Below are 18689 nucleotides of genomic sequence, written 5' to 3'. Positions count from 1 at the left end.
CTACAACCGCTTGGGGAGGCTAGAGGCTAGTGTGAAGCAAACTGCAGCGATGTCGGCTCGTTTGGAACAAACCACGAATACGTTGCCGGCTCATATGGAGCAAACCACGAATTTGTTGGTCGACATCTTGTCGATGCTGGATAAGGACAATGAGGAAGAGGAAATAGAAAACGTTGAGGAGGAACAAGAAGAGACCCATCTGGATATTCAGAAGGTGCGGCAGATACTAGAAACAGCCCAAAGGTGGACCTACCTTTCGCTAGCCGCTGTTTTTCTCTGGAAGGTCGTCTACAAGACCTGGAAGCACAGCAAATCAGTGCACACACCGACCGAGAAGGTAGAAACACCCAAGACGAAACGTGGGGATCCCTTCATTATGCAGTAGAGTGTTGTTTTTTGAGGGGAAAAAAGTAGTAGGGTACCACGAAAAGCAGTTGGAATACGAAAAACTAGCCTAGATAAGTATTCGTCCTTTATAAGCCCACGACTGCATCTACCAAAATACTAGGCGAGCTGCCGGACCTATTCTCGTCCAATGTCTGGAAGCAGTAATTCGATTTCTCTATCGTCTTTCTTTTCTGATATAGGTGAGTAGCAGATTTTACCGAGCTTGCATAGAAACGGTTCCCGCACTAACCGTAGGCGTTCTATTCCCCCGGCAGCCCGAATCGTTTCTCGTATCTTGTAGCCATAGACTGGAATCGTTTCCCCAGTCGGGGGATCGAGTAGTAATAACAGCCGGTTCTTCCCTTCGTGTCCCGCTACAGCAAACTTTTTGCATAAGTAGACTCCTTCTGGGACGTTCGCAGCTTTTTTGTGTTCGCTGCATGGAGGGGGTGCTACTTCCATATGCTTGGGTCCACCATAGTCGGGTAATGGGGTATGCCAAATATTACCCCGCCCCTGTGGTACCTCTGCTTTCTCCGATAACCGCCATAAGATACAAGACTCTTTCTCCTTACACGTACAACAGTCCATCAATTTGTTGATGAGGAGTGCGTATTGTATGCTCCAGAAAAGGCAGGCGTTGTCGTATAGGTTCTCTATATTCACACAACAGCTGCCAACCTCGATCTCTTCTGGAACCTCGAGTGGAAGTCGCTCCTGGGGTGTGTAGTCTATCACTTTCTGTTCCCAGAGAATGCATTTCTTGCTGTCGACGCAGTGGTCGGTGGCACCACACTTGCACGTAGAGTTGTCGGGTCCGAAGAGAGCAGGCAGTTCCGATAGAGTGGCTAGGCAGTCGGTGCATCGGTTGTGTCTGTCCTTGGGGCCCGGATAGCAGTTATCAGCGAGAATGATTCGGAGTTTGCCCGCCGAGGGTTGAAATTGGTTGGGTGGGTAGATGTAGACGAAATCAACTATTTTACCGGCTTCTACTAGTGGACGAAAGCACAGCAAGTAGAGTTCGAGAAACTGTTTGGGGATCTGGTAGTGTTCGTAGAAGGTGTGTCCCGATTGCTCCAGGATTTGTTTCTCTCGGTCGGAAAGCAACATGGGGCGACACTTCTGCAGCAGGGCCTCCAAGTCTTCGGATATATCAGGAGTTGTGGGCTTGTCTATACCACCTCGGATTCGTGTGTATCGAGCTTGCGATATGTGATACTTCCTCTTCGCTTCCCGAATGGACAAACGACCCGATCGGATCTCGGTATATGCTTCTCGCGAGAGCTTGGTTCCTGGCATATTTCTATGTCTATGTACCCGCATAGCTCTAATTGGGAATACACTCATTGGGAGCAGTCAAAAAGTGGTCTTATCGAAGGGTCTTGTTGAAATATATATGCTGGTAGCAGAATTAGCTATACTCAGAAGCTTCTGAGCAAAGTGTACCCGCTACCGGTTTTTCTCATCATTGTATATACTACTCCTGAACTCCTTCATGTGCTGTTAAAATGCTTCAATCTATTATTATTATCATTAGTCATGATTAACAAACCCATGCAGTGTGTTGCATGTATAGGACCACAGCTCAGATCAATAGTCACACTGCTCTACATACACCAGGTTGCACGTACATTATTGGTTTTCACAATGTTCCAAACTGACATAATGGAAGATGATAACTGCTTCGCATTAACTACACACCTGGTCATGTTGGAGGAAGGACTACCCAAACTGCTGACATATATGACATGCACTAAACCCACAATAGTCTACAAGGTAAAGGACTCTTCAACCCACCTTCTGAACTGCAATAGGGGGTTGTAAAAGGTCTTTTGTTTCTGATGTTACTTTGTCCTGGTCAGTGTATCAACGTATACTTAATAGGTGGAGTGAGTAAGGTGTTACTTTGCTTTTAGCAAAATTCCAGCAATACCATTGTGGGCAACATCAGAAACATGTATCACAAGGGTGTAAGACCAGCAGTTGGAACACTGTAACAAATGCACATATGTTAACTTTGACCAACCCTACTTGTTCCAGATGTTTCATTTGTCATGTCATGTCATGTGCATACCCACTTGCAATACAAACCAGTAAAAGCGATTAGAAACCATGATCATTTGTTAAACGACTTTTATCCTAATTTGAATAAACTTCTGCGATTTAAATCTTAAGTTGGCAAGGTAAAATTATGAGGATTCACAGTCATAATTTCACTTTATTCGATTTCGGTTTTTGTTTAAAGTGAATTTCACTGGTGCATTTTCACTGCAAACAGACTATACCTACAATACACTACGTGTTCAGGGGCACCTGCTGCTACTATGTCAGAACATGCTGACCTTGCAGATTACCTTAGTATAGCTTAGACATGTAGGTCAGACTATCTGTCAGGAGCCAGAACACAATCATTTCCTGACGTGGCGGAATACTCAAATGGTCAGATCAGTGACAAGTGGACTACAACCCATAAAGACAAAGTGCAAATATGTGTCTCTATTTCAAAGAGATCAATATGCTTCCATGGCGTATTCTGATGTTGACAAATCAATAGTGATGACAGAATAGGAAACTTCTGACTTGGCCATGACCACCTGTGGTCATGCTTGAAACACATCAGTGCAACTTAACATGCTCAACCTACATTATACAATTGGGATTTTGTACAAAAAAAATTCACTTATGCTCTTATGTACAACTGACTACCCACACATCTTTTTTGCCATCATGTCGGGATAGCCAATAGCAGATAAAGCGTCCACTTGTCACTCTGAAGACCTGGGTTTGATTCCCCACATGGGTACAATGTGTGAAGCCCATTTCTGGTTTCCCCCGCCATGATATTGCTGGAATACGTAAAAGCAGAGTAAAGCTAAGCCACCTCACTGACTCACGGGCGATCATGTCTGACTAACAGGCCAACAAGGCTCAGAACATTAACAAGCATTCATCATCTTCATGATCTCATCAAAGATTCAAAGCCAAGAATCAAACATGTTTTTTTTCAATTAACAGCTGAAAAAAACATAATAATTCATTGTCATTATTATTGAGTGTTATTTATCTCATCATTGTGCAGTGCATACATGAGCTATATAAATATCCTGTAATTTATAATAAAAATTTATGCACAAATTAGTTGCTTTGACAAAAAGTTTTAATATGTTTAAGTGCATCTTTAACAGTTTCTGCCATGGATGAATTCACCCATTTCTAAACATATTCAAATGAATGCCATGCATTTCAAGCGCCCAGTGTGATCTGCCATATTCCTTTGAAGTAAAGTATGGCTATGGTAACAAGCTCATTTTGACTGTCCACATCTAGCAAGCGGTCAGGACAAGGAAGAGTTTATGTCACTTTGTCAAAAGTGTGTACATAGTTTCTGTATACAGTGGGATTCGTGGAAGTGTGACTGAACACTGACTGAAGTAAACAGTATACTGCCGACAGTAAGACTGGTAATACAAACTATCTTCAAACTTGTTCAAAACTACATTATGAATATTTTCTCGACATGAGTTTTGAGGTTGTCTATTGACAACCAAAGTTGATTTGTCACTTGTCTGGTCTTCTCCATACACAATTACTGTGGCATCTAGTTTCATACACTAGTATCTCGTCTCTCCTTGGTAGACTCCATGAGGAGTGAAATCAGTCCTGAGTCCTGTCTGTCCACACACCAATCTCTTTTATCCTCAGGGGTGCTAGTTCTCACGAGGAGATCGAAGATCTTGTCCATCCTGGTGCTCATCCCCACAGACCCTCTGGGGACAATGATTTCTCCCCAAATCTCCCCTTCATCAGTTCCCTTCATCTCTAGTCAACCTTAGTCTGTTACACAATCCCTTAACAATTAGCTTCAATTCAGTCCTTACTGCTACCAAGCTCACACTTTTTCCAAGTTCTAAATGACCTGTCGCACTGGAGCTCCTTTACAATATTCTTAGTCTGTCGTACAGACCCTGAAGTATATATATCCAACAAATGTCTCGCAAGTCTAGAAAATGTGGCTCCATTTCATTGTATTATTTTTTTTCACTATGAACATTTTTTCAGTAAAATATGTTCATTTCAGAGACTAGCGGTTAGTCTGCAATATTCAAACAGAACAACAATTTCAGAGACTATACACATTCTTGTGCCCAGGCCCTCAGGCACCACATGTCTGTAGTTCCTGCCTCCAGCTGGCTGGCTTGTGTTCAGGTCATCAAGATGCCATGTGCTCATCTGTCAGGATGTCCCTCATCAACACGGTTTGTATCTCATGAAGTAGCAGGTCAACAATCACATATTACCAGTATCTAACAAGACTGTATCAGCTTGAACTAGCTATACCACTGGCTCCCACTAATTAACTGGATTTGGCTCATTGCCCTGGAATATTTTCTTTATTCGTATACTACAGAAAAACTATTGTATCTTTTTCAATTACTTCTTCTGATACGTATAGACAACATATTAAAGTAAATAATATCAAGAAATGGTGTTTGTTGTTTGTTTAGGTAATTAGCGAGAGCGGGGTGAATGTCAGCTTTGGTAGTCTGTCAAAGGCCCTGTCTCATGGACCGTTTGATGGCAGTGCCCAGTTTCGTAGGGGTATTTTCAAAGTATGGTGGTGCTGTCATTCTGAGTTCAAATGTCATAAAAATTGCTGAACCATAAGACCACCAGATGGTCTTTCATGTGGAACTGACGTTTGAAAAACTCCCTCATTTTCAAGTGCTTGCCATTTTCAAGGTAAGTACGTCTTCAATCTGCTTCATCGTGTTACAAAAAGACCAACATTTCCCCTCTAATTTCATGTATATATCAACAATATTAAAATTGGGTAACATGGCGTGAGATCGCGTTATATGAAACTAGTGCCACTCAAAACGTGACATATTTTCACCCCTTGAGTCTGACCAATGCGCTAACAGCCGCAGAGCGTAGGCCTCTGTTTGCAAAACCTCATCCATTTTCAAATGCTCACCATTTGCAAGTTAAGTCCATTTTCAATCTGTGTCATTTTGTTACATAAATAGCAACATTTCCCCTATATTTTGATGTATATATCAACAATATTGAAATTGGGTAACATGGCATGAGATCATGTACTATGAAACTAGTCCAGTTCAAAATGTGCCACTTTCACTCCTGAGCCGATGCACTAAGAGCCGTAATTTAGAGCGTGGGTCTCTGTAAACTGTTAGTGTTACTGCACAGTAAATAGTGAACAATGAAAGCTAAAATTGTCATCTACTGAAATGGATCTGCATATATAAAAATTATAATATCCAACAAGTAATATTTCCCTCGCTGAAACATTTCAAATAGTTCCCACCCAGACTATGCGCTCGGTTCGATTTATGCTTCATATTATAGTGATTTCGGTTCGGTCTGTAAACAGCATGATATAGTAAAGTTGATGGATAATGGATACATACGCATATTTTGTTTCTCTAAAAATCATATTTATTGAAGCTGGACGATAACATATCAACAAACTGTTTTCGTAGTGGAAAAAGCGAGATCGCGCGAAACCTCATAGGTGACAGGTCAAATTGTTCAACGTCTATGAAACGATCTGGTAGAGGACAAAAGTGCTGCCTCTCAGCCTTGGTTACTCAAGTTGAACTCAAGTATTGATTAAAACAAAAAGAAGAATTTTTGAATTTGATTAACATTTCTTGTACAACAACAAACATATATTATATTTTACATTTTAGGGTTTACCATTTACGACCTCTGACCAGATGATCTTTATGCCATAAACTATTCAACATACCACTACGTCATGTAATGTCAAGCCTTGCATAAACATGTACAGACAGCAATCATGATTTTAAACTATTCCATGGAAGAGCCACACTTGCCACGAATATTATCAGTTTTTATGTTCAATATTTATGCAATCATGATTGCTGTCTGTACATGTTTATGCAAGGCTTGATTTAAGCATCAAAAACCTCAGACACTGAAATACAACCTCATATTTATACCTACTTGCACAACTACTTTCACTGTTACTCTCCCAACAGCAGTACATAATGGTGTAATTTAAAGAAATGGCACCTGGTTCAGCCTTAGGCAATAACCTTGTTGCACCAGACAATAACAGGTTGTACCTGCAATTCAATATATAATCATGATAATGATAAATAATGCTTGACTTTAGGCATTGATAAATCAGGACATCACTAAATCAAATTTATCTGGGGTTTGATAAGGTAATTTCATTTTAATCACATGATCTGAACACAGTAACCATGGTAACAGTCATTCACCATGATGGAGACTCTGTCAGTGTAGTCATCAGTCCCAGTCAGTTTTCACCATCCTGTTTCGGATCTAAAGTCCTATTATCCTCAATAAGACAATATGATATATGCCATGAACACATGGGCAATGGATATGAGTATTGGGTAATGAATACATTGACAAAGCAGTTGTTGATGTATTATTCATAATATTCAGTGCAGCAGTTACAGAACAACTCCTTTGCCATGTTTGCCATCATTCTAAATACCTGCCTTTCCGACCGCCTGGGAGGCATGATTTTCAACAATCAGATTTTCAATTCCACCTGCACAATGGTCGTGTTAAAATTTAAACATGTACATAAAGATATTCATCATATTTCAGGATAGTAAATCATTAATAATTTGCTTGTAATAATAAGGCAAATAAGTAAATTAGCATTTTTTGTGGTTAATTAAGTTTTGATCAGGGCTGATAAGTTTTACATCTAACCAGTCCTGTGGTCAGGCTGAATTTTGGGGAATGTTATACTCTGATTTCAAGCTGTGTTGACAGTGTTAATCTCCCATGACAATGACCAGTGATGGTGACAATGACCAGTTTGATATACAAGAGTGTTGACCATATTAAAGGTTATGATTGATCGTCTGAATATTACCATATTCGTCAGAGGTTTGAACCTGTTTCTTTTTCAAGTTGTTGATCTCATTTTCTTGGATCTATCACTTCACTACCGATGATAAAGTAAACAGAAGCCATATCCTTACATCATCTGTCTTGAGGTTCCCATATCAGATTAATCGGATTAACTATAGGGTTCCTGAATTCTGAGAGTTCACCGTTGAACTAAGATTGAGTTTAATGTCCCGTTTTTGACATGTCTTGACTGGAGAGTTCAAACTCTCAACTTTGACACACCGAAACATCAACAGTGGTGAGTTTCTTGTTGTCTCAACATGTGTCATCAATAATTGAAAAGCATAGGTAAATGGATGTATGTTGTCAGCTATGAGCAGTTGTTACACATAATTAAAATTAATGTGAAATCAACAAACACACACACACACACACACACACACGTATACACACACTTTCAAAGAAATGTTTGTAGGTGTACATTTGACAATTGACAGTGAAAGAAGAGGGTGGCATTCAGGCACCTACAACACAGCATTATAACAGAGAAAACTACACCTACCAAAATCAATTCTGGTCGTTGTCGCTGTCAATAAAATTCCTAAGACTCTTCGCACTGCGCAAATGTATGTACTGCAAGAGTGCTGTCTACCGGCATGCTAAAGTCTTAATTAATCTAGCTCAGACTGCCGTATCTGGCTGCCGCTTCACAAATCTCGTATGCCTCCTTTGGGTTAGTTGTATTAGAATCGGCTGACCGACCTCTCGCCTAATCCTTTGGAACCCTCTTTCCGATCAAGCACCCTTTACCTTAGTGTTAGGTTCACCTGCCGATCAAACACCCTCCACGACCCTAAGACTCAGGTAGTGGAAATAGCAGGGTTTGTGTAATGCTTATGTTGAAATCATGCAATAAACAAACAAGGAAACAAACTCTTGGGTATTTCGCAATACTCATCAAGGCAGGTCGATCGTCGTTTGGAAAAGTACCGACTTGCTTCAACGTGCCCAGCGCCAGAGTTTGTGTGTAATGCTAATTATCTAAGAAAGCGTTAATTATAATACTTAAAGGGCTCACCTTCAAACTAAACCGAATTACAAAGCGTGTCACCGTGAGGATAGGTCCGTTTTACAGATACCTGCTAGTTCGTTCCTCGTATGTCGCGTCTTGCCACTGTTTACGCTCTAACGACCATAAGAGGCGCTTCCGGGGTAAGGTCATATTATTTCCCTAACAACGATCAACAATACTTGATGAAAACGTAATGTCCGGTTATTTCCAAGTTGAATGTATTATACCCTGGTTGAAGACAGAGTTACAAAGTGATTCTCCAGTTTCAGAGGCTGCTTATATCATGTTAACTGTTTAAAGAAATAATAAAAATGATATAACATTACATATGACGAACATAAAGTGTTTCATATAATGTTTGAGGGAGAAACAGAAACCAGAGAAGGGTGAACTTCTCTTCCACCTCAGTCTCAAAGTATCAATTAGGAAAGTTCCTCAAAAATAAACACCAAGTTTTGTGTGATGTAACTTCTGTATGACCATTTTGACCTTTTTGTGTGGCCATTTTGACTTTTTGGTATGGCCATTTTGACTAGAGGTCGTGGCCATTTTGACTTTGTCGTGTGGTCATTATGACTTGTGCGCTAAGGTGGTTCTTACCAACCGTTATAGAACAGTATTTGGGGTTAGTCAGATGCGTTGAGTGTGAGTGACACATATTTTCATGCGCCTCTCTCTCTCTCTCTCTCTCTCTCTCTCTCTCTCTCTCTCTCTCTCTCTCTCTCTCTCTCTCTCTCTCTCTCTCTCTCTCTCTCTCTCTCTCTCTCTCTCTCTCTCTCTCTCTCTCTCTCTCTCTCTCTCTCTCTCTCTCTCTCTCTCTCGTATGAGTACCTGGACAGTGAACGTTATTTTATGACGGTTCAGTAACTCCCCAAATTCCGATGGCATAGTTAGCAGGAATGTTTTCTGATTAATTCGGGCTGCCCTGAGCAATATGCAGCTATACTTTCTTTCCAGAAACGACACAGGAGAGATAGACAAAGGCCGTTGGTATTTCATACCAATCTGTCAATCTATGAGCGTAACAGATGGCCACTAATTCACAGACATACGCAGAAGCAGTCTCTGTGCGACGTGATTTTATTAGTTATCAGCTTCAATCCAGATTCGGCTGTAGACTGAACATACGTGTCTGTGGTGTATGTTGTCACTATGTACATAGTGAGGTACTCAGTATGGGAGGCAACTCCTGTAGTCTTACGAATGAACCTTACAACACCAACAGTTATCTCCCTGGCGTAGCGGACGGCTTCCCTTGTTGACATGGCAGATTAACAGCAGAAGAGAACAGAAAAAGCAAAGAAAGCTGTTTCTGGGTGATTTTAAAGGGTTGCGACCAATGCAAAAGATGTAGCTGATAGACATTACATTCCTTTGTTTCAGAATATTCAGTCAGGGGTTAGGTTGATCACAAGACAGGGCTGGGCAGGGAGGCCAAGGAAGTTGAGTACTAGACTACGCACCTCTGACATGGGCAGATTGTGAGAAGGGTCGAACTAAAAGGGTTAGATAAGAGGAAATGAAAAGATTAACAGAGGAAGTCCTCATGTATGTAATGAAATCCTTTGACAAGAATTACAAAGACTTACTAGTTGAAAAAGCACAGAATTCCCTTACCATTGATGAAAATTGAAAAAAAATATGTTTAAACTGGTGTTGGGCTCACGGAAATCAAGATTGGGATAGCGCTTTCTTTTCTGTCTGGCTTTGTGAACTCTGTGAAAATATGGACAAAATAAAACGGAAAAACCTACCTACCAACATTGAAAACATAGACCCAAAGTTCACAGTGGGTGGGTGGAATGAGGCTATTGTGTATTTTCACTGGAAATTTGACAAAGGAGACAGCCATATGTAGATGCAGCCTGTAGTCTGAACACTGTATGAAGATAACCGGATTTTATAGCATGATAATAACATGTGAGATACACAAACCCATTGGCGGATCGGGGTGGAGGGGTTTGTCATTTGAAAAAGACTGATGATCACATTGAAGATTGTTTTTCATTTGCTTTGGCAGAGCCGATGGGGGATTCAGGGGGTTCAAACTTTTCAATATTCCTGGGACTCTGCCCATGCAAAACAGTGGTTCTCAGATGAAAATGTTCAAGTTATAGACTGTCCCAGCTACAGCCCAGATCTTAGCTCTACTATGAATGTGTGTGGACCAATGAATGATAGAATAAAGCAAAAAGAAATTAAATACTTAGTAATTATAAATAATTAGTAAATAATTAGTATTGAGGATAGGAAGAAAGAAGTGGTCAAATTTTGGGATACACTGTCACACCATTTAATCGATACTGTACCAGAGTCAAGGTTTTCAAAGCTCTCTAAGCACTAAGACAGTAATAAGTAATGTCAATGTATGGCACTTACTACTAACTTAGCACTAAGAGAGTTTAAAAAGTCTTGGATGCTAGAAATAATCACTTTACACCTATCACAAGTCATGGTCTAGCTATATAAACTACCGCTTTTCTGACGTGGACATCAGTTTAGTCAGCTGACTTTGTGTGCTGGCAATAGCCTGACTCTAAGAGGAGTAGGGGTTGGTGGTTGGGGTGCTGGGAGTATGGTTTGGATCCCTGGATCGGACTCAACCCAATAAAAGGGTTTTAGAATGCAGTAACTAGCTTTCTTCTAATGGTAGTCAGCTGTGTACACAATATGACTACAAGCCATCTTGTGAAGTTGGTCATTATGCTTAAAGCATGTGGCTACTAGCCTCCTTAACGAGTCAGCTGTTACAGCACCAATTCAGGGGATCAAAGTCCACCAATACAAGTGACTAGTATAAATAAAGACACCAAAACAAATGGTTATTTTGATAATCAGGTTTAATACCATTGTAAAAATGATCATATACAGGTTGGGCGAGTATGGAGCTGTCAAAGACTTGTTCAGCAATGGCTGACCTTAGGGTCTGAAAGGTCAAGAGTGAACATGACAGGAAAACCTCCAGATCAACAAGAAACAAGAACCGGTTTATCTGAGACCATCATACAGATGAGGTGGACAGAGAATGCGTACAATTGCTGAATTCTTAAGTTCACTATTTATCAATAGCATGAACCTTCCAGTGTTTGAGGATGCCACTTGTACGGTTCATTGAATTTACCAGTATCACTAACAGGCTGACCATTTTATAGGTAAATCAAATATCCAGTTGTTTTGGAATTATGATGATAGTCTACCACTGTTTTAAACAAGATCTGGTATTAAACAAAACATAATTTGAGGTTGCCATCAAGCTATACCTAGAGACTGGAAGATGTTAAGTAACACATGACCTGAATGACGTACAGTGGATTACCCTGACATCGCCATAGTATACATCCTACCAAATAATAGCAGGATAATGCTAGGATGAGCAGAACTTGGAATTAACACTTCATGGTGACTTTTAAAATATTGCCTTAAAAGAGTTAATTTAAAGTGTGATTTCAATCTCATCATGAGTGTAAGCTTCAGTTCACAGCATTGCTAGGCAACCCCAGAGTAGGAGGGTAAGTGAACAGGAATGAAATTGATACAGAGATGTAGATAACGTGTATTTCTACAGATAGCTTGATATATAACACAGTACATGTCGGTAGATAACACGTACATGTGTTGGTAGATAGCATGTGAGTGATATGGTCCATGGAATGACCGACCTTATGCTCTGTATAACTACACATTAGCAGATTAGCGGAAGAAAAACCTTGATATGCATGTTCTGAAAATATACTTGTAAAAGCATACATAACATATTTTTTATCCTCAGGAGAATACCCTCTATGGATACAGAATGATATCACAGACTGATTTCAGACAATCAGCCCAAGCATTTGATGATTCTAATGGTCTTGGAAGTGCAAGAGAGAATCAGTGAGTAGTTTAGTTCTGTAATAATGCAGCAGAGGGGCACCAGAACTGGGTTTCACATATTGTACCCAAGTGGGGAATTGAACTCAGGTCTTTGGCATGATGAGAGAATACTTTAACCTCGAGGCTACCCCACCCTCCCAGAAGCGCAACAACTTAGGCGTGTTCAGGAAGCTTCGTTTTCATGAATGTATAACTCTAATGTTGATCATTGACCAGTTGTATTATGGAAGTAAGAATCATGACAGAGAAGGGTCAGCTATGTGAAATCCATTCTTGTAGGTGGATGATAATCTGCCTATCCTTGACCAGCTAAGGGAGACAACCCCACACAGTTGTCTGTACATCCTTAACTCAGTGTCTTGAAATGTTTCCAATGTTTCCTAGATTTTCAAGGCTCTCGTAGCACCAAGATAGTCATAAATGCCATACATTTACATTAACTTGCGACAGTCTTAGCACTAAGAGAGCTTTGAAAATCTCGCTCAGATCAAATGAAGTATATCTTAATTTCCTCTGTAACAAATCATTGATGTTATCAAACAGCAAAAATCATTACTTGGAATAAAAACAAGGTCATTGTAAGTTCACTTCAATGCAGCCAACAAATATACCATGCTTTCTCAAAAAGTACAGGTTTGCAAATGTCAGCAAAATACAGCTGAAGTAAAGACATGATGTAAAACCCAATAAATGAGGGAACTTGTGTCTGAGCGAAGTTAAAGCTGTTAAGACTGAATATCACCTCCAGAGTTATCTACCCTCACTACTGAGGCGACTAAAGAACTCTACTGTTATAGTTTAGTGTTAAATTAATTAGTACTATTTGTTTGTTGTTTAATTTCACAAGTACCACTGTTTGAGCTATGAGCAATGTATCTGTACATAATCAAGTCTGAACAAGAGTGCCCAGTGACTTATATAGCCATTTTTCCATGCAGTTGGGAATCTTTGACTTTCCACTGAAATCCAATCTTCACAGGGCAACCATAATGAGTTTATATTGTGACACATTGTAACCTAAAACTGCAAAGGTTATATTCATGATTGTTTCACCTGTAAATGAACGATTAGGCCCATGTTCAATCCCCTCAACACGGGCATAATTGTGCAGGTAATGATGAGATGTCTAGCGATTTTTTCAATTACAGTTACTGACATGAAACAGATCATTAGCAAGATGTACATGTAAGCAAACATGAAATCCCAGGAATAAGAATCTGTACATGAGTAACCGAGGAACTTCAGATCACAGAAAATAAGTGTGTAAAGGAGATCGGTGGGATATTATAGCTTGTCCTAAATTGTCTCAGAGACAAGGAAAATGGACCTGATTCTAACTTAGGAACTGTTTTTACAAGATATTGTGAATTGTCAGTTTTGTTTAACAAAATGCAATTATACTGATGGCATGAAGTAAGGGAACACATGCAGGTATTTTTGCAACTGTAGCCACTGACTGGGTTTAATTCCATGCTGAATGGTATTCAGTATTTCTGTTTCAGTTATGTGTCAATATTGATTTACACATGTAAATAGTGTGATATATTGGGATCCTTAACAAAAGTTGAGCAATATTAATTAAGTCAAAACTATATACCTGTATCTAACACTGATAAATCTGGAAAACTTAAACATTCACCACAACATAAACATGTAAAATTGAAACATTAGAAACAGTTGTACTGACAATACAACGTCCTACTATATACACGGAGTAGCACCATGGAAATACTTCATCTGAATGGCGTAGTCTGGGGAGGATAGGGCTCCAAGTGGGGTGGAGCTCCTTGCTGGAGCTCCAAGTGGGACTGTGCGGGTGGAACTCCTGAGGAGATGTGTGTGTGTGTTTCCATAAAGCTAGAGGGGGCTGCAAGCGAGGTGAGTAAGATGGAGCTCTAAGTTGAAAGGGGAGGCAAGCCGGCTCCATTGAAGGGCTTTATAGGGAGACTCTAAGGGGTGATTGCAGTGATCCATAGTGGGGATCATGTTGGAAGGGGATTGTAGGGCTCAGTGGGATTGGTTGATGGAGGTGGGTTGATGTGAGGTGGCAGATCAGAATGTCTGTGTAGAGTGTCTCAAGAATACCTATTTAGTGCTTGGAAGGTCCCTAAAGCATGTTTGAAGATAGTAGAGATCTGTGGGCTGTCTGTTGAGTGTCTAACATCTGTGAAGTGAGTGTAGAGCTTGTTCTCCAGGTGCAACACCTAACCCCCCACCAACCTTGCCATGCAAGAAACTGGACAAACATTACCCAGGGATCAATATGACATCAACGTAACCGCCAACACTCAGGATCAACTCGGAAAAGAGGGCCGATAAATAAACAGATACTTCTATACATAATACATAAAATGAAAACAATATTTCCCGTAACAGAACATAAAATAACAAACACACCGTTTGAAAAATGATCTTAACACAGATTCAGAAGAGGTGTCCTGATCAAAAGTTACCTGTGCAAGAACTGATGAAACCCACTCAGCCATAGATATTGTAAATTTATCTGAAGTAGTCTTCATATCCATGGCAAAGTAGATCCTTGAACATGCACGTTGTCTGTAACTTGTACACTTGTTACACCAGAGTAGGTGGCATACAGACATGGTGTCACTTTGATATTAATATGTGCTTATGCTATCAGCCACTTGTTTGTCTGTAACAGGCAGGATATCCTTTCATATGGAGTTGTAACAGTGTTTATGGCATTTAACCCTTCAGACTTAGCAGCTTCAACTAATAATACATTTCGTAACTGTGATGAGCAAATGAGATAATTTCTAAAATGGCATAAACATGTGCAGGATTATTTCAGTAAATATCTAATGCATCATTTTGATGTGAAGGGTCATGGTTTATCGCCTTGGTGAGTGAAAGATTTTGTTTTATGCCACCTTTAGCAATATTCCAGCAATATCATGGCAGGGGACGCCAAAAATGGGCTTCACACATTGAGGATCGAACCCAGGTCTTTGGTGTGATGAATGAATGCTGTAACCACTAGGCTACCCCATCATCTACCACCTTGGTGAAACTAAAATATTGGGTGCTGAAAACTTATAGATTTGAACCCACAATCATAGGATCCTAGGATCATTACTAGGAACAAAGGGATGTAACTCTGCACAGTGAATTGCTTCAGTGTAAACTGGTGCAGAACAATTTCAGAAATTGTTGGAACTATGGTAATGCATAAGCTGAAATAGCCTGTTTTCTGATGTAGGCAGCTGTGAATGGCCACAAAGTTGCTGATGTGGCAAAAGGCAAGATTTACTCACCTAACATGCAAATAGAATGACAATAATGTCGATATTAATAGGATGGTAAGAGGATGGTAACAATGGTTACAGGATGGGTCAAACATGGGCATCATGTGGAAAAACTGGATTTCTAAACTGAAGATTATTTTTATGATGTATTATTTATATTATTTTAAAAAATGTTAGTATACTATTGATAAGCTGGTCCTGTGGATAGGAAATACATGTTTGGGGCCCTCAATAACAACAACAGATATAACCAGCAGATATGAATCTTCAAGAATCATAAATGGAATTGTCTGAAGGCAGTTCCAGTACATATATAGGAGACTAAATCAGATGTAACATTATAAGTTACCATATCAGGAGAACATTAAATCATGACAATACTCAATTTACCCTCCAGGGAGATAACTCTTATATATTCATGCTTCACTACAGGTGTCAAGACTTGGTAAGTCAGCTGTAACCAGAAACACTCATAAAATCACACAATAATAACAAATTAGCCAAATGGCCCCTTGATATTTACTTTGTAAAGTCTGAACATGATCTGCTCTCCCAGTCGTGTTTGGCATGTTCATCCAGCTGGGCAGACAAGTCTGATATTACTGATAAAACTGACATCATGAACAACTTACAGTAACCATAACACTGAATCATAAATCCACATGGACATCTAACATCAAGGAACAAGAGGTAGTCAAATGAAGCGTCACATATTTAAAATATCTTAATGACACATCTTTTTTAAATATCTTTTTTTTTTTCAAAATAAGTTTACAAGGCTGAGTATTTTTAAGTCACAACCTTATACAAAGTATGCAAGGAAAATGTTGAACTAATTGCTTAACTTTAAAGCAATTGTGAATGAATAATTGTTATGCAGTTGAAATGTTTGATTGAGATTTTACACCTGAATATTATAAAGTACATGTATAAATGAATGAATTGGGCTGAAAGCCACTTTAAACAGTATCCCAGTCATGTCTGCTTGATGTGGGAAAGAAGCGTTAAGTCACAAAGGTGTCAGATGTCTACAATATGGAGAAATCATGGGGAAGCATGGGTATAGTGCCTACAAACCTAGAAACATACCATAGAGTTAAATCAGGATTTGTTTTAAGATTTCTATCATGCCCAATAAACCCTATTCAGTGTACTGTGACACCTACGACAGGTTGGTCTCCCATGACAGCCTCCTGTCTCAGTGGCATATGGGGACACCTCAGTCTAATCAACCTCTACTGAAATCAGTCACTGGGTCTGTTAAATGTTACTTTGTTTCCAGGAACATATTATTTAAATCCTTGTGTAGTGTTCTCATGTGTTAGCAAGATAAGATGTCTGTAGGTCATGTTATCTATACAACCCATTAGAAATATAGAATCACTTAAAGCATTCTCTGTATGTTACATATATATATGTATATATATGTATGGTTATATCAAGGATGAATTACTTCACTAACTTGAGAGAACCAACTGCAAATGTTATGCAGATGAATTGCACAAGGATCATTCATCAAAATGCTGAAAAGGATGTGCCAATATCAAGCATGTGAACATCGGCATTTTGGTGAAAGGTTTTGTTAAGAATTTGCCTATTTTCAATTAGCTTCATTATGTACTGATCTGATGACAACAATCTTTTCAAAGTTGCGAATTTGTTTTACATCACATCAGTTCATGTGCAAACAGCACTTTTAAACAGTTTCAAATATTTTGCAAAATCTAGTTTAGGAAAGTTGACTGGAAAAAAGTGGCTACATTTACACTAGTGAGTCTAAACTTTTGATGGATAGTATATTACAACACATCATAAGTTTCAAAGATTCATAGGTTTATACGTTATCTCAAATAATCAGAAACAAATTCAATAAGATTCCTAATAAAGAGGTAAGATGCTTGTATTTGCAGAATCACAGATCTAAACTTGTATGACAAGCTGCAAGCAGTGAGCAAGCACAGAGCAGGGGTAGGAGAGTAGGTAGGTAGGTGTGTTGGTGGAATGGCCAATACTTACTGATGGTAACAGCTGTAGTAGTATGTAGTCACTGCTGATATGACAAGCATGAACTTTCTTAAAACAGGAAACATTCAAACTTGAACTGTCTAAAGAATTAAGCTTAAAACCTGAAATCCTTCAGCTGTGATAACAGTCCACAGTGCTGCTTGTTGACCCATCTGTCAAACAGTAATGCACATACGCGTGTCAATTGTATCTACTGAAAACTGGCAAGGTATTGTAACACCACATAAATGAGGTCTTCTAAGGAGTATTTCATGAAAGGCGGAACACCTTGAATGTGAGGTCTTCTGATGAGTATTTAGTGATGAATTGAACACCTCTGATGTGAAGTCTTATGTTGAGTATTTCATGAAGAGACAACTACATCTTAAGTTCATAAAAACAGTGATGAGTGGTAAGCTTAAAAAAAATCAGTGACATTATCGGCAACCTTCACACAAACATGAAGTAAAGTCCATTTGAGTCAAAATCTCCCCTATGAATTACACTCTAACTCAAAAACAAATAACTGTAAATGACTCAGACCAACACCAAAGTAAACAGGAAAAACACACCAACTCTGCAGAATTTTGTTCTAATTTTTGTCAACAAAATATAAAAGTTGTTTAGCAAACCATCATTATTATGTCATCTCACACAATGAAGTTTACTGCTGATGTTAAACCTTTAATTTGCAAGGTCTACAACTTCTTCATGTCTGAAACTCAACTCGGACAGACCAGTTTATGCTCTTGATAAATTTCTTAAATGTACATCTTGTGCTGTTCGGGTTCAAGAGCAGCAATTGATAACATTATCAAAACAATGACAAACTCCATCTTCAAACATGAGTGCCCACGAGGTGGGTGTATAAAAATCCACGAAAATTGAAAAACTAAATTCGTTTCAAAAACAACATGTCCAGAACACGATCCGAATGTTATATAGCAAGAACAGACAATTTTCATTACGGATATTGCAAAAAGAAATGGAAACTCAAAATTCCCTCTCAATATCTATCTACCAACTTTGGAAACTGCTTCATAAGTTTGGATTTCGGTACACCAAAGCCTGTGGGGAAGTGAGACGTGTTCTTTGTGAAAGATAGATATTGTGTTAGTAAGAAAGAATTATTTATGCAGCATCCGTCAAAAGAGGGAAGCTAGGTTTGACCCTGTCTATCTTGAGGAGACTTGGGTGTGCAAACCACA

At 39.3% G+C, this 18689-nt stretch overlaps 1 protein-coding gene across 1 annotated transcript in view; it reads right to left on the bottom strand.

Moving 5' to 3' along the window:
- Positions 1-8485, bottom strand: part of LOC137298005 (uncharacterized) — a 30990-nt gene extending 22505 nt beyond the window's left edge. The window contains exon 1 of the mRNA XM_067830025.1: positions 8345-8485. The gene's annotated coding sequence lies outside the window, so the exon portion shown is untranslated. The remainder of the gene's footprint in view (positions 1-8344) is intronic.
- Positions 8486-18689: the final 10204 nt, after the last annotated feature.

Source organism: Haliotis asinina, chromosome 10, assembly GCF_037392515.1.
Source record: "Haliotis asinina isolate JCU_RB_2024 chromosome 10, JCU_Hal_asi_v2, whole genome shotgun sequence".
Lineage (NCBI taxonomy): Eukaryota > Metazoa > Mollusca > Gastropoda > Lepetellida > Haliotidae > Haliotis > Haliotis asinina.
Note: the sequence above shows the minus strand (reverse complement) of the source record. Positions and strands in the feature narration are given on the sequence as shown.